This window comes from Triticum urartu, chromosome 6 (assembly GCF_003073215.2).
Source record: "Triticum urartu cultivar G1812 chromosome 6, Tu2.1, whole genome shotgun sequence".
Classification (NCBI taxonomy): Eukaryota; Viridiplantae; Streptophyta; class Magnoliopsida; order Poales; family Poaceae; genus Triticum; species Triticum urartu.
Genome location: NC_053027.1, coordinates 394,280,419 through 394,307,484, shown reverse-complemented (window position 1 = coordinate 394,307,484; position 27,066 = coordinate 394,280,419).

Here is a 27,066-nt window from a genome sequence, read left to right as displayed (position 1 = left end):
TTGGTGATAGGTAGGTACTCTTCCCACTCCTTGATGTTCTTCTTGATGAGTACTTGAAGTAGAGCGGAGAGTGTGCGGTTGGTCACCTCCATTTGGCCATCGGTTTGTGGATTATACGCCATGGAGAAGAGTAGCTTGATTCCGAGCTTGGCGCATAGGGTCTTACAAAAGTAGCTAAGGAACTTGACGTCACGGTCCGAGATGATCGTCCTTGGCATTCCATGTAGACACAATATTTCCCTACAAAATAGATTAGCAACATGTGAAGCATCGTCTATCTTGTTGCAAGGAATGAAATGTGCCATCTTAGAGAAATGGTCCACAACGACAAATACCGAATCCTTTCCATTTCTAGTCCTAGGAAATCCAAGTACAAAATCCATGCTAATGTCTTCCCATGGTTGATATGGAATTGGGAGAGGCATGTAAAGGCCATGGGATTGAGCTTTAGACTTAGCTTTGCGACATGTAGAGCATCGGTTGGTGAAGCGGTTGACGCTGTGAAACATCTTGGGCCAATAGTAGTTCTTGGAGAGCGTGGCGAAAGTCTTGTCGCATCCAAAATTTCCCATTAAGCCTCCTCCATGAGATTCCTTCAAAATCAACAAACGAAGATAAGACTCGGGAATGCAAAGCTTGTTAGATCTCATAAGATATCCATCTTTGAAGTAACAGCGTTCCCAAGAGGTGTGCGTCAAACACTTGGCATAAGGAGTAGCAAAAGTAGGATCATGCTCATACAAGTCTTTTATATGCTCAAAGACAATGACATCCAATTCAAGTTGAGTAACAAGCATGCATATGCGGGAAAGGGCATCCGCCACAATGTTTTCCTTACCTTTAATGTACTTGATAACATAAGGAAAAGACTCAATAAATTCACTCCATTTAGCATGACACTTGTTCAACTTGGTTTAGCCTTAAGATACTTGAACGTTTCATGATCGGTATGAATGATAAATTCATGAGGGCGAAGATAGTGTTCCCATTCATGCAAAACACGGACTAAAGCATATAGCTCTATGGCATAGATGGGATAATTGAGTTGTGCGCCGGAGAGTTTCTCACTAAAGTAAGCTATGGGGCGCTTCTCTTGTGTTAACACACCTCCTATGCCATTACCACTAACATCGCAATGAATCTCAAAGGGCTTGTCAAAGTTCGGTAAGGCAAGCACGGGAGCATGAGTAAGCAAATTCTTAAGCTCATTGAAAGCAGTATCTTGGGATGGTCCCCAAACAAAATCCACATTCTTCTTGCTCAAAGCATGCAAAGGTGAGGCAATGGCGCTAAAATCTTTCACAAAGCGACGATAGAAACCTGTAAGGCCAAGAAAGCTACACACTTGATGCAAGTTGGTTGGTTGTGGCCAAGTTTTAATAGCATTGATCTTGGAGTCGTCAACATGAACACCCTTAGAAGAAACAACAAAACCCAAGAAAATGAGCTTATCAACACCGAAAAGGCATTTTTCCATGTTAGCAAAGAGATGCTCATTTCGAAGAGTTTGCAAAACGGTTCGGACATGGGTGACGTGATCTTGAAGAGATTTGCTATAAACAAGGATATCATCGAAGTAGACCACAACAAACACACCAATGTAAGGGCAAAAGACATGATTCATAAGACGCATAAAAGTACCCGGTGCTTCCGATAGACCCATAGGCATGACTAACCATTCATATAACCCAAACTTGGTTTTGAAAGCGGTTTTCTATTCATCACCCTCTTGTATGCGGATTTGATAGTAACCACTCTTAAGATCAATTTTTGAAAAGATAGTGGCACCACTAAGTTCATCAAGCATATCATCAAGGCGTGGAATGGGGTACCTATAACGAATGGTGATAGCATTGATAGGTCTACAATCGGAGCACATGCGAAAGCTACCATCTCGTTTTGGCACAAGAATGATCGGGACAGCACAAGGGCTAAAACTTTCACGCACATGTCCATGGTCTATGAGATGCTTTACTTGCCTTTGTATTTCTTTGGTTTCTTCGGGGTTGACGCGGTAGGGAGCTTTGTTCGGAAGAGGTGCTCCGGGGATGAGGTCGACGCGGTGCTCAATGCCTCGTAGTGGAGGTAGTCCCGGAGGTAGCTCGTCGGGGAAAACATCATGAAATTCCTACAAAAGCGAAGACAACACTAGAGGAAGAGTGTGAGAGGTGTTATCTTGTGGTTCATTGTCCTTGCACAAAAGGGCATAGTGTAGGACAGTAGATGGGTTCTCACACACTCCTCTTATCTCACTTTTGGTGGTAAATAGGACTAAGTTCTTCTTTTCGCTCATCGTGGAGGCGCTCGATTTGGGCTTGTGGCGCTCACTCTCTTTTTGGTCACTCGCTCTCTCACCATTATCTCTGATACGTCTCCAACGTATCTATAATTTTTGATTGCTCCATGCTATATTATCTACTGTTTTGGGCAATATTGGGCTTTATTATCCACTTTTATATTATTTTTGGGACTAACCTATTAACCGGAGGCCCAACCCAGATTTGCTGTTTTATGCCTATTTCAGTGTTTCGAAGAAAAGGAATATTAGACGGAGTCGAAACGGAACGAAATCAACTAGAGAAGTTATTTTTGGAACGAAAGCCACCCGATGGACTTGGACCCCACGTCAAGGAAGGAACGAGGAAGCCACGAGGGTGGGGGCGCGCCCACCCCCCTAGGGCGCGCCCCCTGCCTCGTGGGGCCCTCGTGGCTCCCCTGACGTACTCCCTGCACCCATATATACCCACGTATCCTAAAACTTCCAGAACGGAGATTAGATCGGGAGTTCCACTGCCAGAAGCCTCTGTAGCCACCGAAAGCCAATCTAGACCCATTCCGGCACCCTGCCGGAGGGGGCAATCCTTCTCCGGTGGCCATCTTCATCATCCCGGTGCTCTCCATGACGAGGAGGGAGTAGTTCTCCCTCGGGGCTGAGGGTATGTACCAGTAGCTATGTGTTTGATCTCTCTCTCTCTCTCTCTCTCGTGTTCTTGAGATGATACGATCTTGATGTATCGTGAGCTTTGCTATTATAGTTGGATCTTATGTTTCTCCTCCCCCTCTTCTCTCTTGTAATGAATTGAGTTTCCCCTTTGATGTAATCTTATCGGATTGAGTCTTTAAAGATTTGAGAACACTTGATGTATGTCTTGCCGTGGATATCTATGGTGACAATGGGATATCACGTGATTCACTTGATGTATGTTTTGGTGATCAACTTGAGGGTTCCGCCCATGAACCTATGCATAGGGGTTGGCACACGTTTTCGTCGTGATTCTCCGATAGAACTTTGGGGCACTCTTTGAGGTCCTTTGTGTTGGTTGAATAGATGGATCTGAGATTGTGTGACGCATATCGTATAATCATACCCACGGATACTTGAGGTGACATTGGAGTATCTAGGTGACATTAGGGTTTTGGTTGATTTGTGTCTTAAGGTGTTATTCTAGTACGAACTCTAGGGCTGTTTGTGACACTTATATGAATAGCCCAACGGATTGATTGGAAAGAATAACTTTGAGGTGGTTTCGTACCCTACCATAATCTCTTCGTTTGTTCTCCGCTATTAGTGACTTTGGAGTGACTCTTTGTTGCATGTTGAGGGATAGTTATGTGATCCAATTATGTTATTATTATTGAGAGGACTTACACTAGTGAAAGTATGAACCCTAAGCCTTATTTCCACACATTGCAATACCATTTACGCTCAGTTTTACCTTTAGTTACCTTGCTGTTTTTATATTTTCAGATTACAAATACCTTTATCTACTATCCATATACCACTTGTTTCACCCTCTCTTCGCCGAACTAGTGCACCTATACAATTTACCATTGTATTGGGTGTGTTGGGGACACAAGAGACTCTTTGTTATTTGGTTGCAGGGTTGCTTGAGAGAGACCATCTTCATCCTACGCCTCCTACGGATTAATAAACCTTAGGTCATCCACTTGAGGGAAATTTGCTACTGTCCTACAAACCTCTGCACTTGGAGGCCCAACAACGTCTACAAGAAGAAGGTTGTGTTGTAGACATCAAGCTCTTTTCTGGCACCGTTGCCGGGGAGGTGAGTGCTTGAAGGTATATCTTTAGATCTTGCAATCGAGTCTTTTAGTTTCTTGTTTTATCACTAGTTTAGTATATAAAATAAAACTACAAAAAAATGGAATTGAGTTTGTCTCATACGCTTCATCTTTTAAATATCTTTCGTGAGTATGATGGAAAGGATAATTGTGCTCAAGTGCTAGAAGAAGAAATCTATAAAATGTTTGGCACTAAATATTTGAATGATGAGCATGATTGCAATGTTGTTAGTATGAATTTCTTGAATATCCATGATGCTAATGATATGCAAAGCCACAAGCTTGGGGAAGCTATGTTTGATGAAGATGATATTTTTTGTCCCCCAAGCTTTGATGAGCAAATTTATTATGATGAAAGCATGCCTCCTATCTATGATGATTATTGTGATGACACTTATGCTTTAAAGAATAATGATAACAATGAAACTTGTCATCTTGATTTCAATTTTCAATCCCATGATAGTTACTTTATTGAGTTTGCTCCCACCACTATTAATGAGAATTTTTTTGCTTATGTGGAGAGTAATAAATTTTCTATGCTTGTAGATCATGAAAAGAATGATTTAGGTGCTGGTTATATTGTTTAATTCATTCATGATGCTACTGAAAATTATTATGAGGGAGGAATATATGCTTGTAGGAGTTGCAATAATATCAAGTTTCCTCTCTATGTGCTTAAAGTTTTGAAGTTATGCATGTTTTCCTTTCCTATGCAAGTTGATTCTTGTTACCGTAAGTTGTTTGCTCACAAAATCCCTATGCATAGGAAGTGGGTTAGACTTAAATGTTCTAGTCATATTCTTCGTGATGCTCTCTTTATGTTTCAATCCTTATCTTTATGTGAGCATCATTGACATCATCATGCCTAGCTTTTTGATCATGTGGGGCGTTAAACGATAGCGCTTGTTGGGAGGCAACCCAATTTTATTTTTGTTCCTCGCTTTTTTCTCCTGTTTAGTAATACATAATTCATCTAGACTCTGTTTAGATGTGGTTTTATGCTTTTAATTAGTGTTTGTGCCAAGTAGAACCGTTGGGAAGACTTGGGGGAAGTCTTTGCGATCATGCTGTAAGAAACAGAAACTTTAGTGCTCACGAGAATTGTTGCCATTTTTATTTGGATAGTGCTATTTAGTTCATTATTTTTTAAGATGATTAATATATAAATTACTCAGGTCCAGCAATTTATTTGAGAATTTTATGTGTTCCAGAAGTGTACGTTTGATCCATATTACTACAGACTGTTCTGTTTTTGACAGATTCTGTTTTTCATGTGTTGTTTACTTATTTTGATGAATCTATGGCTATTAAAATATTTTATAAACCATGTAGAAGTTGGAATACAGTAGGTTTAACACCAATATAAATAAATAATGAGTTCATTACAGTACCTTGAAGTGGTGATTTATCTTCTTATACTAATGGAGCTTACGAGTTTTCTGTTAAGTTTTGTGTTGTGAAGTTTTCAAGTTTTGGGTAAGGATTCGATGGACTATGGAACAAGGAGTGGTAAGAGCCTAAGCTTGGGGATGCCCAAGGCACCCCAAGGTAATATTCAAGGACAACCAAGAGCTTAAGCTTGGGGATGCCCCAGAAGGCATCCCTCTTTCGTCTTCGTTCATCGGTAACTTTACTTGGAGCTATATTTTTATTCGCCACATGATATGTGTTTTGCTTGGAGCATCAGTTTATTTTGTTAGTATTTGCTTGCTGTTATTTAGAACAATGTTTTGCATCTTTTATTTCAATAAAAGTGGCATTGATAGCCTTTACTATGCCTATGTTACAAGTATACATGTTGCTGTTTGAAAACAGAAAGTTTACCGCTGTTGAAATAATTCCCTAGAAAAGTCAGAATGTGATAAAATGTTGAAACCTTTTGAATATTCAGCTCTGATAAATTTAATACAGTGGGAATTTTCTTTCATAATTTTTGGAGCTAGGGAAGTATGGATGTTGCAGCATTCTTTACAGACTATCCTGTTTAGGCAGATTGCTGTTATGTTTGCATTGTTTGCATATGGTTGCTTCTTTAATGATTCTATTTGAGGATAGGACTATTAAATATGCAGAGGCATTTAGTATGCAATGTTGAATAATAATTTTAGTGATTTGCTACAGTAGAGTATGATAAGGTTTTTGCAATGGTTTATACTAACTTATCTCACGAGTCCTTGTTGAGTTTTGTGTGGATGAAGCTTTTGAGATTTAGGGAGACCTTGATATGAGAGGAACTAAGGAGACACAAAAGCTCAAGCTTGGGGATGCCCAAGGCACCCCAAGATAATATTTCAAGAAGTCTCAAGCATCTAAGCTTGGGGATGCCCCGGTTGGCATCCCACCTTTCTTCTTCAATAACTATCGGTTAGTATCGGTTGATCGTAAGTTTTTGCTTCTTCACATGATGCTTGAAATTCTTAGAATGTCATTTTATTTTGCTTTGCTTGCTGTTTGAATAGAATACCAAGATATGAAATTATTAAATGTTAGAGAGTCTTCACATAGTTGCATAATTATTCGACTACTCATTGATCTTCACTTATATCTTTCGGAGTAGTTTGTCATTTGCTCTAGTGCTTCACTTATATCTTTTAGAGCATGGTGGTAGTTTTATTTTGAAGAAATAGATGAACTCTCATGCTTCACTTAGATTATTTTGAGAGTCTTAAATAGCATGGTAATTTGCTTAAAATCCTAATATGCTAGGTATTCAAGAATAATAAAATTCTCTTATGAGTGTGTTGAATACTAAGAGAAGTTTGATACTTGATGATTGTTTTGAGATATGAGGATGGTGATATTAGAGTCATGCTAGTTGAGTGGTTATGAATTTGAGAAATACTTGTGTTGAAGTTTGTGATTCCCGTAGCATGCACGTATGGTGAACCGTTATGTGATGAAGTCGGAGCATGATTTATTTATTGATTGTCTTCCTTATGAGTGGCTGTCGGGGACGAGCGATGGTCTTTTCCTACCAATCTATCCCCCTAGGAGCATGCGCGTAATACTTTGTTTCGATAACTAATAGATTTTTGCAATAAGTATGTGAGTTCTTTATGACTAATGTTGAGTCCATGGATTATACACACTCTCACCCTTCCACCATTGCTAGCCTCTCTTGTACCGCGCAACTTTCGCCGGTACCATACACCCACCATATACCTTCCTCAAAACAGCCACCATACCTACCTATTATGGCATTTCCATAGCCATTCCGAGATATATTGCCATGCAACTTTCCACCATTCCGTTCATCATGACACATTCATCATTGTCATATTGCTTAGCATGATCATGTAGTTGACATAGTATTTGTGGCAAAGCCACTGTTCATGATTCTTTCATACTTGTCACTCTTGATTCATTGCATATCCCGGTACACCGCCGGAGGCATTCATATAGAGTCATACTTTGTTCTAGTATCGAGTTGTATCATTGAGTTGTAAATAAATAGAAGTGTGATGATCATCATTCAATAGAGCATTGTACCCAAAAAAAAGAGAAAGGCCATAAAAAAAGAAAGGCCAATAAAATAAAATAAGGCCAAATAAAAAAAAGAAAGGCCAAAAAAGGGGGACAATGCTACTATCCTTTTACCACACTTGTGCTTCAAAGTAGCACCATGATCTTCATGATAGAGAGTCTCCTATGTTGTCACTTTCATATACTAGTGGGAATCTCTAATTATAGAACTTGGCTTGTATATTCCAATGATGGGCTTCCTCAAAATGCCCTATGTCTTCATGAGCAAGCGAGTTGGATGCACACCCACTAGTTTCTTTTGTTGAGCTTTCATATACTTATAGCTCTAGTGCATCCGTTGCATGGCAATCCCTACTCACTCACATTGATATCTATTGATGGGCATCTCCATAGCCCGTTGATACGCCTAGTCGATGTGAGACTATCTTTTCCCTTTTTGTCCTCTCCACAACCACCATTCTATTCCACCTATAGTGCTATGTCCATGGCTCACGCTCATGTATTGCGTGAAGATTGAAAAAGTTTGAGAACATCAAAAGTATGAAACAATTGCTTGGCTTGTCATCGGGGTTGTGCATGATTTAAATATTTTGTGTGGTGAAGATAGAGCATAGCCAGACTATATGATTTTGTAGGGATAACTTTCTTTGGCCATGTTATTTTGAGAAGACATGATTGCTTAGTTAGTATGCTTGAAGTATTATTATTTCTATGTCAATATGAACTTTTATCTTGAATCTTATGGATCTGAATATTCATACCACAATTAAGAAGAATTGCATTGAAATTATGCCAAGTAGCACTCCGCATCAAAAATTCTGTTTTTATCATTTACCTACTCGAGGACGAGCAGGAATTAAGCTTGGGGATGCTGATACGTCTCCAATGTATCTATATTTTTTGATTGCTCCATGCTATATTATCTACTGTTTTGGGCAATATTGGACTTTATTATCCATTTTTATATTATTTTTGGGATTAACCTATTAACCGGAGGCCCAGCCCAGATTTGCTGTTTTATGCCTATTTCAGTGCTTCGAAGAAAAGGAATATCAGACGGAGTCGAAACGGAACGAAATCAACTAGAGAAGTTATTTTTGGAACGAAAGCCACCTGATGGACTTGGACCCCACGTCAAGGAAGGAACGAGGAAGCCACGAGGGTGGGGGGGGCGCCCACCCCCCTAGGGCGCGCCCCCTGCCTCGTGGGGCCCTCGTGGATCCCCTGACGTACTCCCTGCACCCATATATACCCACATATCCTAAAACTTCCAGAACAGAGATTAGATCAGGAGTTCCGCCGCCAGAAGCCTCCATAGCCACCGAAAGCCAATCTAGACCCGTTCCGGCACCCTGCCGGAGGGGGCAATCCTTCTCCGGTGGCCATCTTCATCATCCCGGTGCTCTCCATGACGAGGAGGGAGTAGTTCTCCCTCGGGGCTGAGGGTATGTACCAGTAGCTATGTGTTTGATCTCTCTCTCTCTCTCTCTCTCTCTCTCTCTCGTGTTCTTGAGATGATACGATCTTGATGCATCGTGAGCTTTGCTATTATAGTTGGATCTTATGTTTCTCCTCCCCCTCTTCTCTCTTGTAATGAATTGAGTTTCCCCTTTGAAGTAATCTTATTGGATTGAGTCTTTAAAGATTTGAGAACACTTGATGTATGTCTTGCCATGGATATCTGTGGTGACAATGGGATATCACGTGATTCACTTGATGTATGTTTTGGTGATCAACTTGCGGGTTCCGCCCATGAACCTATGCATAGGGGTTGGCACACGTTTTCATCGTGATTCTCCGGTAGAACTTTGGGGCACTCTTTGAGGTCCTTTGTGTTGGTTGAATAGATGAATCTGAGATTGTGTGACGCATATCGTATAATCATACCCACGGATACTTGAGGTGACATTGGAGTATCTAGGTGACATTAGGGTTTTGGTTGATTTGTGTCTTAAGGTGTTATTCTAGTACGAACTATAGGGCTGTTTGTGGCACTTATATGAATAGCCCAACGGATTGATTGGAAAGAATAACTTTGAGGTGGTTTCGTACCCTACCATAATCTCTTCGTTCGTTCTCCGCTATTAGTGACTTTGGAGTGACTCTTTGTTGCATGTTGAGGGATAGTTATGTGATCCAATTATGTTATTATTGTTGAGAGGACTTACACTAGTGAAAGTATGAACCCTAGGCCTTATTTCCACACATTGCAATATCGTTTACGCTCAGTTTTACCTTTAGTTACCTTGTTGTTTTTATATATTTCAGATTACAAATACCTTTATCTACTATCCATATACCACTTGTTTCACCCTCTCTTCGCCGAACTAGTGCACCTATACAATTTACAATTGTATTGGGTGTGTTGGGGACACAAGATACTCTTTGTTATTTGGTTGCAGGGTTGCTTGAGAGAGACTATCTTCATCCTACGCCTCCTACGGATTGATAAACCTTAGGTCATCCACTTGAGGGAAATTTGCGACTGTCCTACAAACCTCTGCACTTGGAGGCCCAACAACGTCTACAAGAAGAAGGTTGTGTAGTAGACATCAATCTCCATGATGGGTGGCTTGCTTGTCGGCGATCACTTGACTTGGAGACATGGGACGAAGTACATACTCCTTTCCTTTCATCTTGAAGATGTAGTGGTTCGTTCGGCCGTTGTGGATGACTCCTCTATCAAATTGCCATGTGCGTCCAAGGAGAAGGTGGCAAACGGTCATTAGAACGATGTCGCACTCCAAAGTGTCTTCATAGGCGCCAATTTTGAAGGAGACTTGTACTCGATGCTCAACTTGGAGAGTGCCGGAGTCGCTAAGCCATTGAACTTTGTAGGGATGTGGGTGCTTCGTCTTGGGCAATTGGATCTTGGAGCAAAGTTCGTTACTTGCGAGATTATGACAACTCCCTGCATCGATGATGACCTTGACGGATCTTCCATTGATGCTGACCTTGGTGTGGAATATGTGGCATCTTTGGTCTTCGTTTTGGTGATGTTTGGAGACAACAAGAGTGGGACTAGAATCTTCATCACAAAAGACTTGTTCCTCTTCATCGTTCACTTGCCGGTGCATGGCGACTTGCTCAAGAGCGTCCATTTATCCTTCACTCACTGAGTCGTAGGTGCCGTCGTTGTTGAGGATCATGGTCCGCTTGTTGGTGTACTCATAGGACTTGTGGCCTCGGCCTCCGCATGTGAAGCATTTGAAGGAACTCATCTTGACGGTCTCATCGGTCGGAGTGGATGATGATGAAGCTCTCGGCTTGAAGTTGCTTGTAGTAGGAGGATGAATTGGAGTTGACGAAGCTTTCTTGGAACTTGACTTGTCGACGTTGCTTGTAGAAGTCCTGGTAGACGGTATTGGAGTCGTTAAAGCTTGGTTGTTGGAGAAGCCATAGGACTTGGATGAGAACTTGGCATACTTGAAATCGTCTTGCACTTGATGTTTCGCTTTTGTAGCTTGATGCACTAGCTCGATGAGGTTTGAGTATGGTTGGAAGTCGGCAATCTTCTTGATGGGATGGTTGAGTCCATTCAAGAAACGTGCCATAATTTACTCATCATATTCCGTGATGTTGGCTCTTATCATGGCAATCTCCATCTCCTTGTAGTACTCTTCAACGCACTTGGTTCCTTGCTTGGGTAGTTGGAGTTTCTTGAAGAGGTCGCAGTTGTAGTAGGTAGGCACAAAGTGTGCTCTCATGATATCCTTCATTTGCACCCAAGTAGTGATGGGTGGTTCACCTCTTGCCTCTCGGCACTCGATAACTTGTTCCCACCAAATGATGGCATAGTCTTGGAACTCAAGGGATGCCATCGCGATCTTTTTCTCTTCTTCATAGTTGTGGAAACAGAAGATTTTGTCAACCTTCAATGCCCATGAAAGATACCCTTCTGGATCGTTGCTTCCATTGAACTTGGGCATGGTGAACTTGAGTTTTCTGTAGCGTTGCTCTTCATTGTGTTGGGGTCGGGGATGATGACGCCCATGTTGTTGATGATTGTCAAGCTCGTGTTGCTCTTGGTGAGGAGGGTTGTCAACCTCATGTTGCTCTTGTCGTGGAGGATTTCCATTGTCATCATGTGCTTGATGAACTTGATGTTCTTGGCGAGCTTGTGGAGGAGCTTGTCGAGCTCGAGGAACTTGACGATGCACGCAAGCTTGAAATCTTCGTTCGTGAGCTTCTTCGCGAAGTGCTTCCTCTTGTTCACGCCGATGGCGATTGCGTGTGGCGACGGCGTGACTTGAATCTTGAAGGGCACGTTGCGCCTCAAGTGCTTGAGCTTCACGGAGTTGTTGTTCTTGGCGTTGTGCCTCGGCATCTTGTGCATCTTGGTGTAGACGCGCGCGCTCTTCCTCTTCATGTTGGCGTTGTCGTTGCCATTCTCATGCTAGCGCAAAAGCTGCTTGGGTTTGACGTTGTCGGTGCTCTTGAGAGTTGGTGTCGCGTAGAGGATTGAGGCTTGCATGACGATCGTTGCGCGCGGCACGTCGAAGAGTGTTCGACATCGGTGTACTTGAGCCGGAGAGGGGGAAGTCGGAGTGTTGACTTGAGCGGCTCCTTCTTGATGAAGACGAAGTGGAAGAAGAGCGGTTGAGCAACAAAGCACGAATCTCGTCCATTCTTGCGTTGTTCTCTTGCTTGTGATCGTCGAGCTTGTGGTCGAAGTATTCCCTTGTACGTTGCTCGGAGAGTCGCAAGTCGGCGGCGAGGTTGTCGATGCGTTCACTCATTGCTTGTTGCTCTTGATGCAAAGCACGTTGTGCACCAAAGAGGTGGCTCTTGGTGACGTAGGAGTTCATGTCATCGTCATGCTCAATGAAGAGTGGGTTGGTTGAAGTACTTAGCCTATCCATCATTCCAAGATAAAAATGTGAGTGGTAGAAAGAGAAGAACGAATACCAAATGTACCTTGACCGAAGTTGAAAGTGGATCAATGATCACTCCAATGCGGACAAGGAAATAACACAATTGGTACCAATTCTTGTCGGTTTCTCACACCTACACAAGTAAAAGCTTACGGTGGAGCTTGGTTAGGATGGTGGCACAAAATGTGATGCAATTGTAAGTGAGCTTTAATAATGTTGGAAAAGATTCGCAAGATTGCAATGCAATAAGTAGACCAAGCAATATAAGGTACACGGAAATACACACGCAAAAAGATAAGTGGGGTTGTGCAACCAAGGATGAGCCAAAATGTGGAACCCAGAAAAATGCTCTTGTTGCACAACACTAGAGAGACGCTAGCACGATTGCACAATAGGCGGATACAAGACTTGTGCACAACCTACTATGCAACGACTTCTATCCCAAGTATGCTCTATGCAAGGTGTTTCTATGATATGATCCAAGATGATCGAGTATGAGAATCTTAATGTTGTATGATGCTATGGTTCTTGCTTAAAAGCTCTTTGCTTATCTTTCCCTTTTGCTTAAAAGCTTGTTTGGTTCTTTGTTGTTTGAGCTTTTTTCTCATGCAATTCTTGATGAACCAAGATAGCAATTGTGTATGCGATGACAACCTTGTGACACAAGAGATGATACCAAGATATGCAACAATGATGTATGTATGCTATGGGAAGTATGATCACTAATGTGCACAAGTCTCGTTGCCGGCAATACTCAAAGTCTAGTCTCGATGGGTAAGCGACGCCAAGGAGTAAGGCTATGATGGCTATCAAAGTAATGGCAAGAGTGATATGTCCGATACCAAGATGAGGTTACCATTTCTTGCATACGGTATGGTGTCAAAATGGTGGCACGAATACCAAGATGTAGTCGAGGTGGTCGTTGTTGATGGCGCGTCCGTGGAGAAGATGAGCGGCGGTGATGTTGATGTCGAACCGTACCTAGATAGCCGAAACACAAAAGGACACGGAACCGCAACTCAAATTCTCAAAGCTCGAAGTGGTAACACCCGTCGGAGTACGGAGCGGGTAAGCAATGGTGGTGGTATGCGTAAGTGGTGATGGTGTATAGGTGGTAGGAGTGCGTATGCAGAATTGTGGGGCAGTGGTGGTGACTAAACTCAAAAAATTCAGTTTCGTCAGGGTTCGTCGGACGTCCGGGCTGGGCCGGTCGTCCGGTCGTCGGACGTCCGGTGGGGGTCGCATGTCTGGTGCCTGGGCGAATTTCGGGCACGGGGTGAACTTCAAGTGGGCGGGGTGGATGGGGAGAAAATCATCGAATCCGGGCGATTTCGTGGATGGAAAAGGTGGGAAAAGGGGGGAAAAGCTAGATCCACTCAAAACAAAGCAAATCCATGGATCAAATCCAACAAAATTCCAACACACCAACAAATCACAAAAAAAATTTGGGGCTATTTTTGTGGGGAATTTTCGAATTAGGGACTAAATCAACAAAAACTAGGCTAGCAACACAACGTGGAGGCTCCGAAATCATGATCAACGTGGCTCTTGATACCAAGATGATGTAGGGTGGAACCCTATTCGGCCGATCTTTCACGAAAGGAGCGGATCTCGCAAAGAACACGAAGAGGGAAACGAGGGAAAACACGGGGAAAACACTAAAGAAACACTAAACCAACAAGAGATAGTCACACATGTGCTAGATCCTCGAGTACATAAGAGTTCACACGGTACATGATCAACTAGGGATGGTACAAAGGTAGCCGGTCGTCTCCGTGAGGAGGTCTTGATGTTCTTCTCCGCAAGGAGGTCTTGAATCCAAAGGGATCTTCTCCGAAGAGGGGCCGCAGTCTCTCTCGTGGAGTAGATCCAATGTGGATGAGCAATGCTATATCTCTAAATATGAGCTAAACTAATGCTAACCCTAGCTAGAAGGAATAGGAGGTCTATTTATAGCCTTAGTGCAAAAGGGGGCGAAGTGGGGGGATACATGGGCCGCGGCCCAACTCATGGCAGCACACAGGCGCCGGACGTCCGGGAGTCACCGGTCGTCCGAAGGCTCACGAGGGTCCGGACGTCCGGTGCCTGTCGGACGTCCTTAGATTCGGCTCGGGTGGACTTCGGTCGGACGTCCGGTCGGGGTCGGACGTCCGGACCCTGGAGGTCGTCGGTCGTCCATAGCGCTTCGGAAGTCCGTAGTTTTGGCTCGGGTATGGAAGTGTCGGTCGTCCAGAGAGGGCCGGACGTCCGGAGCCTGGAGGTCGTCGGTCATCCGGGGTTCATGAGTCGTCCGGAGCCTGGTGACTTCAAGAAGTTCTTCTTCTTGTCTCGTCAACTTGGCGTCCTCACCGTCTTGTCCGTTGAATGTAGTTGGTCTGTGGCCTTCCTCCAAGCACCTGATCACACATAGGGTTTCCGCTTGAGGTAGTAGCCAATTCTCATGCATGGTAAGTGGTAGTTCGGAGAGGAGTGAGTTCACCTTAGTTTCGAGAGCTCTTGCACGTGCTCGTGTCATTGGTCCGCTAGTCACTTGGTGAGACGATGGTAGGTCCATGGGGATGACCTTGGGATGCTCCGCATCAGTTAGGGCCCACTCAAAGATACACCGTTTAATGATTTAAAAGAGAGATTGCGCCGGTGGAATTAAATGGCTTGAATGAGGTAACAACCATGAAATGGAACAAACAGATTGAGAATGGAAATGCGAATCTTCCGAGATATCTTCTGCACTCCGGAACAAATGGAAAGCGAGAGGTGAATGATTATGAGAGGCTTAGATAAGAACTTCCAACATGGATATCATGTGAAACAAAAGGAAGAGATATAATCAACACCGAAGCTTGAATTGAATACACCTGAGAAAAAAATGTAACGAAGAATGATGAACTTGAATCTTCCTTAGTATCTTCCTGAGAATCACTGGATAAGAACATGAAGGAAAAGAATGGAGAGACTTCCCACCAATAAAAGGATACTTGAATAAGAAATCTGATTCCTTGAAGGAAAAGGGGGGGGGGGGGGGAAAAACAAAGGCAACTTGGAGTAGATGGAATGGAACAAACACCGCTGAGAAGAACTTAGAATTGATCTTGCGGATGTTGAAAATGATCGGATCCACTTGAAGAGAAGCACACCGGTAGAAAAGAATTAGCATGACCATCTCGATGATCAATAAGGATTAGTATACACATAGGAATGTGAGAACACCACATAGGGAAGGTATGGAATCAACACTTAACATCGAAGCAACTCGAATACCACAACAAAAACAAAACAAGGATTTGGCTCACAGAATAAGCCGGAACAAACATATGATAGACCCCCATATCGTATCATGTGTCTGTTGGAAGGATATCCTACATGATACTTGAATTCCTGCTTATAAACTCCCGAAACTTACTGGTTATGCAATCAGGTGTTGGGGATATAGGGGAAGCATAATATCTCACCCAAACTAACAATCCCTACATCCAGCTGTATCCATCCTTCAACACATAACCTAGAAACCTTCGGAAATCATGTACCTCAACCTTCAAAAAGGATCCGTTATACGAGTTATGGCAATACTCCCGAACTCCCGCCCCAGTACTGGGTGGCGTCGAGGTTATCTCACCAACAACTGCATAAAAGAGATTTTCGATGTCTTCGAACTCAGGTATTCCATAACTGCAACGATAAAATTGTGACGACAACACCTCGGAGCTCAACTCCCCGGGACACTGCCACAACCCCTAAATGTCAGGAGGCACCAAGAACAATGTTCTTGTCACAAGACTATCGGAACGATTCCAAGATACCCGCGTGATCCTAATTTTTTTCGTGAAATTTGAGGAGAGGGAAGTCAAAACTTCTACATCAGGAGGCCTCACCAGAGCGACGAAGGGACTGAGGAGTAAAAAGAATCCTACTCTCCGATATATATATATATATATATATATATAAAATCCTAAGACTCAAAACATTTTGTTCTAGACTCAACAACGTCAGCGATTCGATCAAGCAGGGGGCTCCTAAGTCAGGGATGGCTCTGATACCAACTTGTAACACCCACAATGCGGCTATATCTCCCACGTGTCGGGGCATGACTTAGAGGCATAGCCGCATGGTAGTTTTGTCGCAAGAGGGGTAATCTTCACACAATCCCACGTATTGAATAAGAAAGGGATAAAGAGTTGGCTTACAATCGCCACTTCACACAACACATAAACTGACTACGGTCAAATCCGAATAAAAAGGAAGATAAACCCCAAATGCTAGATCCCCGATCGTCCCAACTGGGCTCCACTACTGATCATCCGGAAAAGAAACATAACAACGACAAAGATCTTCATCGAGCTCCCACTTGAGCTCGGTTGCGTCACCTGCACTGGTATCATCGGCACCTGCAACTGTTTGGAAGTATCTGTGAGTCACGAGGACTCAGCAATCTCACACCCGCGAGATCAAGACTATTTAAGCTTATGGGTAGGATAGGGTAATGAGGTGCAGCTGCAGCAAGCACTTGTCGGATTTCGGGTTCTGGCAGACCCTTGAGGTTCGAACACTGGGGTGCGCACGAAGATCTCTCCCCTACCGATCTACGTCCAATCTCCTCGCGTGATCTAAGCTTGAAACAACGAACAACACAAGGGACACGAGATTTATACTGGTTCGGGCCACCGTTGTGGTGTAATACCCTACTCCAGTGTGTGGTGTGGTGGATTGCCTTGGGGGCTGATGATGAACAGTACAAGGGAAGAACAGCCTCGCGAGAGGTGTTCTTGAGCTGGTGCGATGAACTGCTGGGGCGAGTTCAGTCGACTCTTTCTCTCTCTACTAGGGTTCTATCACATCTCTAGCCGTCTCTCTTTTACCCCCCCTTGGGTGTCTCCTTCCTTCTGTGGTGGCTAGCTCTATTTATAGGGGCTCTGGGCCTCTCCCCAAATAATGAGCGAGAAGGGCGCCAACAATTGGCCATTTTGAAGGGGAACATCTAGTACAAGTTATCCTGACCAAAGGTGGTCTTCGGCTGCCAAAAGCTCTGGTGATGACGCCGTCTTGGGCTCCACGGTGACCTCTGTCCTGCCGCTCTGCTGGTCTTGGTCTCGTTGCACTGGAATGGTAACCTTTGCTCGATGCCTTGGCCTGTGCTTGCACCCTTTGCACCAAAGGGGAAACAAGGACACTGCGCAGGCTGGCGCCCGCCTGGTCTCGATCGTCATGGCTTGCATCATGGGCTCCTCGCGAGGTACCCCTGCCTTGATCTCTCCGCCTCCTCGCGAGCCTGCCTGATGAGGCTGCCTCCGAGGAAGCTTTCTGTCGTCCGCCCCGCGAGGCTTGGCCCCTCGTGAGGGTCTTGAGCTTGAGCTGATGAAGATGGGCCGCGCTGGGCCCCCCACTTGAGCCATGCCGTAGGCAGGCAAGTCTGGGGACCCCCGTTCCCAGAACACCGACAGTAGCCCCCGGGCCCAAGGCGCACCCGGGCTTGGCCTAGCAGGGAAGCGAAGGGGCAAGCGCGAAGCGCCGCGGGCCCCAACAGCCTGCGGCCCTGGGTGCCGCGTGGCGATTGATTGGTCGTGGGCGTCTACGCTTCCCACGATGCTTCGTCAACTATCCATCTGACAAAAGAGGTGCCCGGGCCAGACTTACTTGCTTTGTTCTTGTCCGCATCGCCCCAGATCCCCTTTCTCGCTCTCCTCCTTCTTGCTTCCAAAATCCTCCAGATCTGTCTCAATCCTTCTCGCCCGGCACGCCATGGCGCCTCACAAGTCCCTGACCGAGGCTTGGTACTCGCCGGCCCTGGATTCCCCGAACTTGCCAGAGAAGAACCTCACCCTCACGCGCCTGATGACGGTGGCGCAGGGCAGCAAGGGGGCGACTGTGCTCAAGGCCGGCTCCGACCAGCCTGAAAGCAGGGGGAGCACCTTCTACCCGCTTTTTGTGAGCGCCATCATCGCCGGTCTGGTGCCTCCTTTCTCTGAGTTCTTCTTTGCCGTTCTCCACCAGTACAACTTGCAGGCTCTACATCTCCACCCTAACTCTGTTCTTCTCCTAGCGATTTTTGCTTACTACTGTGAGGCTCATGTCGGGGTAAAGCCCTCGGTGGCCTTGTTGCGCCACTATTTTTCCCTCCGGGTTTCTGGTGGCCATGTCTCCGCATGTGCGAGCTTCATCGCATACTCCAATTCCAATGCTATCTCGAAGCCTGGGAAGAGAATCGAAGGCTTCCGGAGCAAGTGGGTCATGGTGGACGTCGGGCGCCTCCACCCCCGTCTGGTGTTGCCTACGGGGCAGCCCAAGGCTGTCGACGCGTGGTCCCGCACGGAGCTCGTTGACCTCCGTGCGAGGGCGGTGCTGAAGAGGATGAATGCGGACCTGAGGCAGAGCAACTTGGGGACGGCGAAGCTGACTGGAGCCACGCTCCTGAGGGAGTTCTTGGAGCACCGGGTGGCTCCACTCCAGGAGCACTCGCTCCCGTTGTGGAGGCTTGGGGAAGCGGACGCGGCCTTGCGCCTAAGCTCTGAGGCCCTGACCGATGAGAATCTGGTCGTGGCCCTCCATTCCTTGGTTGGGGGAGACGTGGCGAAGCCGGTGGGCGCCCCCGCCCCCTGTTCCTTCGCGACGATTGGGAGCAGGTGGTGAACGCCATGCCCACCTTTAATGGTGATGGGCTGGTGCCCGCAGAAGCTCCCGAGGGTCTTGCGGCACTGGCGATGGTGAACATGTCCTCCGACAGCTCCAGCGAGAGCGATGGGGAAGAAGAGGCGGAGGAAGAAGAATCTGACTCTGAGGCGACTGGCGAGGAGTCGAGGGAGTCTTTCCCTCGGCTCAGGTCCCAGGTTATTCGCTCCATGCTGGACGATGATGAGGCCGGCGCCAGGCGAGGAGGGGAGGACTCTCCCTTGGTCGCGAGGAAGGGCAGGTCGGGGCTAGTTCCCCCAGGGTCTGCTCTGGTCCCTAAGCGATCCGAGACCAGCTCCAGCCCTCCTGATGTGCCTTCTGCTTCCGAGCCTCCCGAGGCTGACCCCAGCTGCAAGCTCTCGGGCTTCAAGTTTGGCCGGAGGTTGCTTGGGTCCGCGAGCGACGACCAGTAAGTGCTCGGTTCGTGCTTTGCTTGGTTTCTGCCGCCGAGGCTTGACGTCCATATTCTTTTGTCAGGTTGGCGCCTGCGGCGAAGAGGTTGAAAGGGGCTTCCGTGGCCCCGCTTGGGGCGAGTCCACCTGCCAGGATGGCGCCTTCGTCCACTAAGGGGAAAGACGGCGCGGCTCGCGCCTCCCCTGCCCGGTCGTCCTCGCGAGGCTGACTGGGACACCTCGGCGAGGAGTCAGCCCCCGTGGCTCCGCTGACCCTGGAGTCGACTGCGCTCGATGCTGTAGCCGGGGCAGCCAAGGCCCAGGGGGTTCCTTCCTGCCAAGCCGTGATCACGCTGCCGTCTTCTTCGCCTGCTCCGCCGGTTGCCGCTTCTTCTGTTCCCTCTGCCGTCGTCCTAGACCAGGTCGCCAGCAAACTGAGCCAGCTGCGGGAGGATCTTCTGAGCGCAGACCCTCGCCTAGCGGCCGGGCGCCTGGAGTTAGCTTCTGGCTGGGCCCGTTCCGCTGCCTCCGTCCGAGCAGCGCTGAGCCAGGCCATGGAGGCCTCCGAGGGGGAGAGTCAGGCCGCCAACCAAGCCAAGGCTGCTCGCGACACTGCCCTGGGCGACGCTGAGGCTGCCAAGGCTCGCTGCGAGGCGCTGGAGACCGAGCTGCAAGGCCTGCGCGATGAGTTCGCCAAGGAGGTCCACGGCCGCCAGGAGAAAGAGAAGGAGATGAAGGCTCGGGAGGCTGCCGTCAAGGACCCGGACGTCAAGCTTGACGACCGCCACGGCCGGTTGGAGATGCTGGAGCGGTCGCTGAAGGCGGAGAGGACCGAGCTAGACGCCAAGGCGAAGGTCCTGGCGGAGGATTGGGTGGCCTTCGCGAAGATGGAGAAGAGGGCTCGTGCCGCGCCGAAGACGCTTTACGAGAGCGGCTTGGAGGAGCCGCTAGCCGGTGCGGAGGACGGCCCTGCTGAGATGCTTCCCTTCCTGGTCTGTGCACTTGAAGATGTCATAGACGGCCTTGGCCCTATGGCCGAGGCCGAGGTGCGTGCCCTGTCTTCTGCGGCGCTGACGCATGTCCTCAGCCACGTCTACCTGCGCGACCCCGACGTCGACTTCGATAGCCCGCTGGAACCCGTGAGCGGCGACCTTGCCGCTGCTGCCGTTGAGGCCGTGAATGGCCGAGCCGAAGCTTTGCTGGGGAGGTTCCACACCTTCAGCGTCTTGCCCGGGTGCGGTGCCGCTAGCTCCGCGGCCCCAGGAGGCGGGGTCGCCCAGCGCGACTCCACCACAGGCGGCGGCGCCACTGGAGAGTGATCCCTTCGCGGCTTCTGTGCTGTTTTTATTCCTGCAACATGCACCATGCCTTGCGGAGGCGTTTAAACTTGTGTTTGACGTCGTGAAACAATCTATGGCTTGTAATATTTGCTTTGAATTTCCTGGAATTTGCATTTTTCTCCCCTACTTGCTCGCGCTCTACGTCGGCAGGGCCCGGCCTCGCGCATACCTCACCCAGCGTTAGCCCCGAACGGAAACCAGGACGGGACTAAGGAGTGAGGGGCTACGTGGCAAGTTAGTCTCCTGAGTCGCGATGCTCAGGAGTCCCCCTTGACGCCCAAGCAACAAGTAGGAAAGGGGGGGGGACGAGGAGTGGATTGATCGTTCTGCGTCGGCAGGGCTCGGCCCCACACATACCTCACCCAGCGTTAGCCCCGACCGGAAACCAGGACGGGACTAAGGAGTGAGGGGCTACGGGGCAAGTTAGGCTCCTGAGTCGCGATGCTCAGGAGTCCCCCTTGACGCACAAGCAACAAGTAGGAAACAGGGGGACGAGGAGTGGATTGATCGTTCTGCGTCGGCAGGGCCCGGCCCCGCGCATACCTCACCCGGCGTGAGCCCCGACCGGAAACCAGGACGGGACTAAGGAGTGAGGGGCTACGGGGCAAGTTAGGCTCCCGAGTCACGATGCTTAGGAGTCCCCCTTGACGTTCAAACGGGTTTCCATACCTTGGCTCCGCTCGAGGAGGGGCGCGTGACGACCAGGTCCGAGGGACCTGGCTGGGTGGCGTGCACTCGGGCAAGACCCGGGCATAGCCCCCGCATCCAGCCCCCTCGCGTGGCGCTCCCGAGGGGAGGCGTTGCGATGGTGCCAGACACTGAGCTCTGGGCTCCCTGAGGTTGGTACGGCCGTAGGCCGCCCTCAGTTGTTTATCACCAGCGCGGAGCATAGCGCTTCCGTATGTGTACGGGCATAGCCGCTCCTCGACAGTGTCATCAGCCAGCACGGAGCATGGTGCTTCCACTGGTACGTGGGAGGGGGCTCCCCTCCGGGAGGAGCCCCCGGGGCGTGTACAGCCCCGCCCTGACACATGGCCGGCACGGTAGGGCTAGGAGAGGTATATCTGGGCACTCGTGAGCCAGCGCGGGACTCACGAGGCCCTACCTCGAGGCTGGTTGCGCCTGGCTCTGGGCCTTATCAATGGTGTGTTCCTGCAGGGTGGTTAGAATGCAATTGCTCTACGTCCTTAGGTCCCAGCCCTCGAGCGAGCTCAGCCGCCGCTGTCATGACAGGTCGCAATGCCGTGGGTCAAGGCCATGGGGTGAGGGCTGGAGAGCCAGTAGGAGCCCATGAGTCGCGATGCTCAGGTACCCCCCTTTTAACGTGCAAGCGCTTTGCATGAAAGCGGAGAAGTCTGCGATAAGCAGTAGGTGACAATTAAGCGCAAAAGAGCAAATTCATTTTAAGTAGACGCGGGAAAGGCAAACGCCGCAGGGCCAGGCCCGAGCAGCTCGGGGATGATGCAGCCTGAGGGGCGCCCCCAACAAGGTAAGTAAAGAGCGTAAGCAAAACAGATACATGCCGCAGGGACGGACCCACGCGACCTGGGAATGATGCGGCCCTGTGGGCGCTCCCAGCTAAAAACGGAACTTAGAAAGATGTCACCTGGTGTCGTTGAAGTTGAAGTGATGCTGAAGAAGCGGTCGATGCACGATGAAGACGTCGATCCTTATGAGCCCCTAGGCCCAGGAGCCTCGGGAGGCTCCGGGGGCACTGGTGGGTTTCCGAGGGCCTTCTCCATCTCCGCCAGGACCGCACCATGCCTGACCTCCTGAGCCTCCAGAATGCTCCTCAGCAGGCGCTGACGAGCGGTGACCGCGTTCGGTAGGCCAAAAGGCATGCGAACGTAGCTGTGAGGTGGACCCTCGCAACGCCCCGCGCGCGAAGGCCAGAGGCGCTCCAGAGACGCGGCTCGGTTGAGCCCTGGCACGTCAAAGCAGACGCGCAGCCCACCATCCTCACCTGGATGTGGGGTTACAATGGGCAGGCGGCGCCTGCCGCGCATGACTCTCGATTCCTGTAGCTCATGGGTGTTTCTTGCGATGAACTCCTGAGGGTTTGGTTTTCCTTGCCTTGTACCTTCCTGAGGGAAATGTGCCTGGAAGCACCCCTCCAATTGGTGCCCGAGTGCCTCCCTCGCGACCTCGGCAAGGTCGGTGGCTCTCCAAGAAAGAGCCCCCGAGCCCTGTCTGAGGAGGGCCTTGGGCGCGCCTTCCTATGCGAGAGAGGGTGGCGCTCCCTGATTGGGCGCAGATCCTGACGCTACACCTCTGGAGGCGCCTGCCTCCTTATGGCTCAGGCCAGGCGAAACCTTCTTCTTCTTAAGGGTCGCCTCGGGAAGTCTTCCGTTTCTGTGGTCCGGGTCTTCGATTGCTGCGGCTTGGAATGCACGCTCAAGTGAACGCACTGCGTCCCTTTCTTCACAGGGTACGGTGATGACTCCGCCGCTTCCTGGCATCTTGAGGACATTGTACCCATGGTGAGTCACTGCCGTGAACTTGGTCAGGGCTGGGTACCCGAGAATGGCGTTGTATGGCAGATGGATGTGGGCGACGTCGAAGTCGACGAGCTCAGTGCGGTAGTTGTTGTGCTGCCCTAAGGTGACTAGAAGGAGAACCTGCCCTATCGGAACAGTGGAACCATCAGTGACTCCTGAGAAGGGCTTGGTTGGCTGAAGCTGATCGTACGACACTTGGAGATTGTCGAACGTCTCGACGGACAGGACGTTGAGTCCTGCTCCGCCGTCAATGAGGGTCCTGGTGACCTGCACGTTGCTAATGACTGGGGAGCAAAGCATCGGGAGGACTCTGGCCGTTGCCGCACACTTGAGCTGATCCGCTGAGCTAAACATGATAGCGCACGCAGACCACCTGAGAGGGCGAGTGGCCTCAAGCTTGGGGAGGACTGCATTCACCTCGCGAGCAAACTGCTTGAAGATGCGCTGTGAGGCTGGGGCCTGCGCGCCACCCAAGATGCAAGCGATTGTGCGCGGCTCCTGGAAGCCCCCAGCCCCCTCGTCTTGATGTTGGTCTTCGTTCCTCCTTGGCGGTGGCGGCAGAGGAGGAAGGCCTGCGTTGCCGTGCGGGCGATCCTCGCGAGGCTGATCTCTCCAGCCTCCCTCGCGAGGCTAGTCCTGCCAGCGATCCTCGCGAGGTCGGTCTCACCACCCTTGGCGAGGGCCACGGTCTTCCCATCATCCGCCACCTCTTCCTCCTCCTCGGCCATAGCCTCTGTCATTGCGCTCGGGGCGTCGGCCGACACGTCCATCTCTCACGGCCCTGAGCTCTTGACATTTGTTGGTGTTGTGGGTGTGGAGGTCGTGGTACACGCAGTACCGGCTGCCCTTGGATGACTCAGGCTGATCCCTACCTCGCTTGATGTCTGGTTCCGCTGCAAGCACGGCAGCCCCCTTGCACTTCACGTCCTTGGCCTTGGGCTTCTTCTCTTCTGGGTCGGCAGCCAGGAGTTCGAGGAGGGAAATGCGCCCTTCTTCAGCCCTGGCGCACTTGGTCGCCAAGTTGAACAACTCCAGGGATGTGCACAGGTCTTCATGGATTGCTAGCTCCTCCTTCATCTTGATGTCGCATACGCCATCGGAGAAGGCCGAGATGATGGCTTCTTCAGTCACCTTGGGGATCTTGAGGCGAGCGTTGTTGAAGCACTGGATGTATTTCTGCAGGGTTTCCCCTTGCTGCTGCTTGATGCGGCGCAGATCGCTCACGGCCAGGGGCCGGTCGTGAGTGCCCTGGAAGTTGGCGATGAAGCGAGTGCGCATCTCGTCCCAGGAGGAGATTGTGCTAGGAGCCAGGTTCAGGAGCCAGGTGCGGGCCCTGTCCTTGAGCGCCATGGGGAAACAGTTCACCTGACCCTTTCGTCTCCGTTGACGGCTTCGATGCATAGCTCATAGAGCTGCAGGAACTCCGCAGGGTCCGCCATGCCATCGTAGCAAGGGGGCAGGTCAGGCTTGAACTTGCCTGGCCATGCGATGCCGCATAGCTCGGGGGTGAGGGCACGGCAGCCTGCTGTGGCCACCAGTGCCTTTTGCTGGTACCGGGCTTGCTCCTGGGGATTACCGTGCGCCACCGCTTGGAGCAGCGCGGGGTCTTGGCGTGGAGGTGCAGGGACGCGATCTTGGCGTGCCGGTGCTGGGAGCGCGCGAGCACCTTCTTGGGGACGAGGGATCTCTTGGCAGCTCCTTTCTTGCTGTGCAGGCACCGGGCGCGGAGGGTCTCGCCTTGGGGCTGCGCGCCTTGGAGCCAGGGCGCCTTCTTGGGGAGGAGGTGGTGGAGGCGTCTCCTGATCCTCGCCTCCTGCGCGGAATGGAGGGCGAGGTAGCGAGAAGGACGGCAAGGGGGAGACCCCTGCGGCGCTGACGAGCTCGGTGATGTGGGCGAGCCAGTCTTCGTAGAGGTCATCGACGGGGCGGTAGTGCAAGAGCTCTCTTGCCAGGAGCAGCGCGGCATGCGCGTCCGTGGGGGCAGGCCGGGCGTGGGATGACGAAGCGGCTGGAGTCAGCGACGGTGTGGCGGTGCGGCCCTCCCACCGTACCGAAGGATGCTGGGACGAGGCCTGCTGCTCATTCCCCGCTGGGCCGGTGGCGGCGTTGGCAGCAGGCAACGGGGAACGACGAGGGCGTCCGCCAACGGGCACCGTCTGGGCGACGCGGGCGGCGAGAGCAGCCCGGTGCTTGGCGCGAGCCCGACGAGCGTCAGCCATGGACACGACGGAAGATCACACGCGAACAGTGGAAGAAAGATTCCGGTGCACCCCTACCTGGCGCGCCAAATGTCGGATTTCGGGTTCCGGCAGACCCTTGAGGTTCGAACACTGGGGTGCGCGCGGAGATCTCTCCCTACCGATCTACGTCCAATATCCTCGCGTGATCTAAGCTGGAAACAACGAACAACACAAGGGACACGAGATTTATACTGGTTCGGGCCACCGTTGTGGTGTAATACCCTACTCCAGTGTGTGGTGTGGCGGATTGCCTCGGGGGCTGATGATGAAAAGTACAAGGGAAGAACAGCCTCGCGAGAGGTGTTCTTGAGCTGGTGCGATGAACTGCTGGGGCGAGTTCAGTCGACTCTTTCTCTCTCTGCTAGGGTTCTATCACATCTCTAGCCGTCTCTCTTTTACCCCCCCTTGGGTGTCTCCTTCCTTCTGTGGTGGCTAGCTCTATTTATAGGGGCCCTGGGCCTCTCCCCAAATAATGAGCGGGAAGGGCGCCAACAATTGGCCATTTTGAAGGGGAACATCTAGTACAAGTTATCCTGACCAAAGGTGGTCTTCGGCTGCCAAAAGCTCTGGTGATGACGCTGTCTTAGGCTCCACGGTGACCTCCATCTTGCCGCTCTGCTGGTCTTGGTCTCGTTGCACCGGAATGGTAACCTTTACCCGATGCCTTGGCCTGTGCTTGCCCCCTTTGCACCAAAGGGGAAACAAGGACACTTCACAGGCCGGCGCCCCGCCTGGTGCCCGCCTGGTCTCGATCGTCATGGCTTGTGTCACGGGCTCCTCGCGAGGTACCCCTGCCTTGATCTCTCTGCCTCCTCGCGAGCCTGCCTGATGAGGCTGCCTCCAAGGAAGCTTTCTGTCGTCCGCCCCGCGAGGCTCGGCCCCTCGCGAGGGTCGTGAGCTCGAGCTGATGAAGATGTGCTGCGCTGGGCCCCCCACTTGAGCCACGCCGCAGGCAGGCAAGTCTGGGGACCCTCATTCCCAGAACACCGACAGTAGCCCCCGGGCCCAAGGCACGCCCGGGCTTGGCCTAGCAGGGAAGCGAAGGGGCAAGCGCGAAGCGCCGTGGCCCCAACAGCCTGCGGCCTTGGGCGCCGCATGGCGATTGATTGGTCGTGGGCGTCTACGCTTCCCACGATGCTTCGGCAACTATCCATCTGACAAAAGAGGTGCCCGGGCCAGACTTACTTGCTTTGTTCTCGTTCGCCTCGCCCCAGATCCCCTTTCTCGCTCTCCTCCTTCTTGCTTCCGAAATCCTCCAGATCTGTCTCAATCCTTCTCGCCCAGCACGCCATGGCGCCTCGCAAGTCCCCGACCGAGGCCTGGTACTCGCCGGCCCTGGATTCCCCGAACTTGCCGGAGAAGAACCTCGCCCTCACGCGCCTGATGACGGTGGCGTAGGGCAGCAAGGGGGCGACTGTGCTCAAGGCCGGCTCCGACCAGCCTGAAAGCAGGGGGAGCACCTTCTATCCGCTTTTTGTGAGCGCCATCGTCGCCGGTCT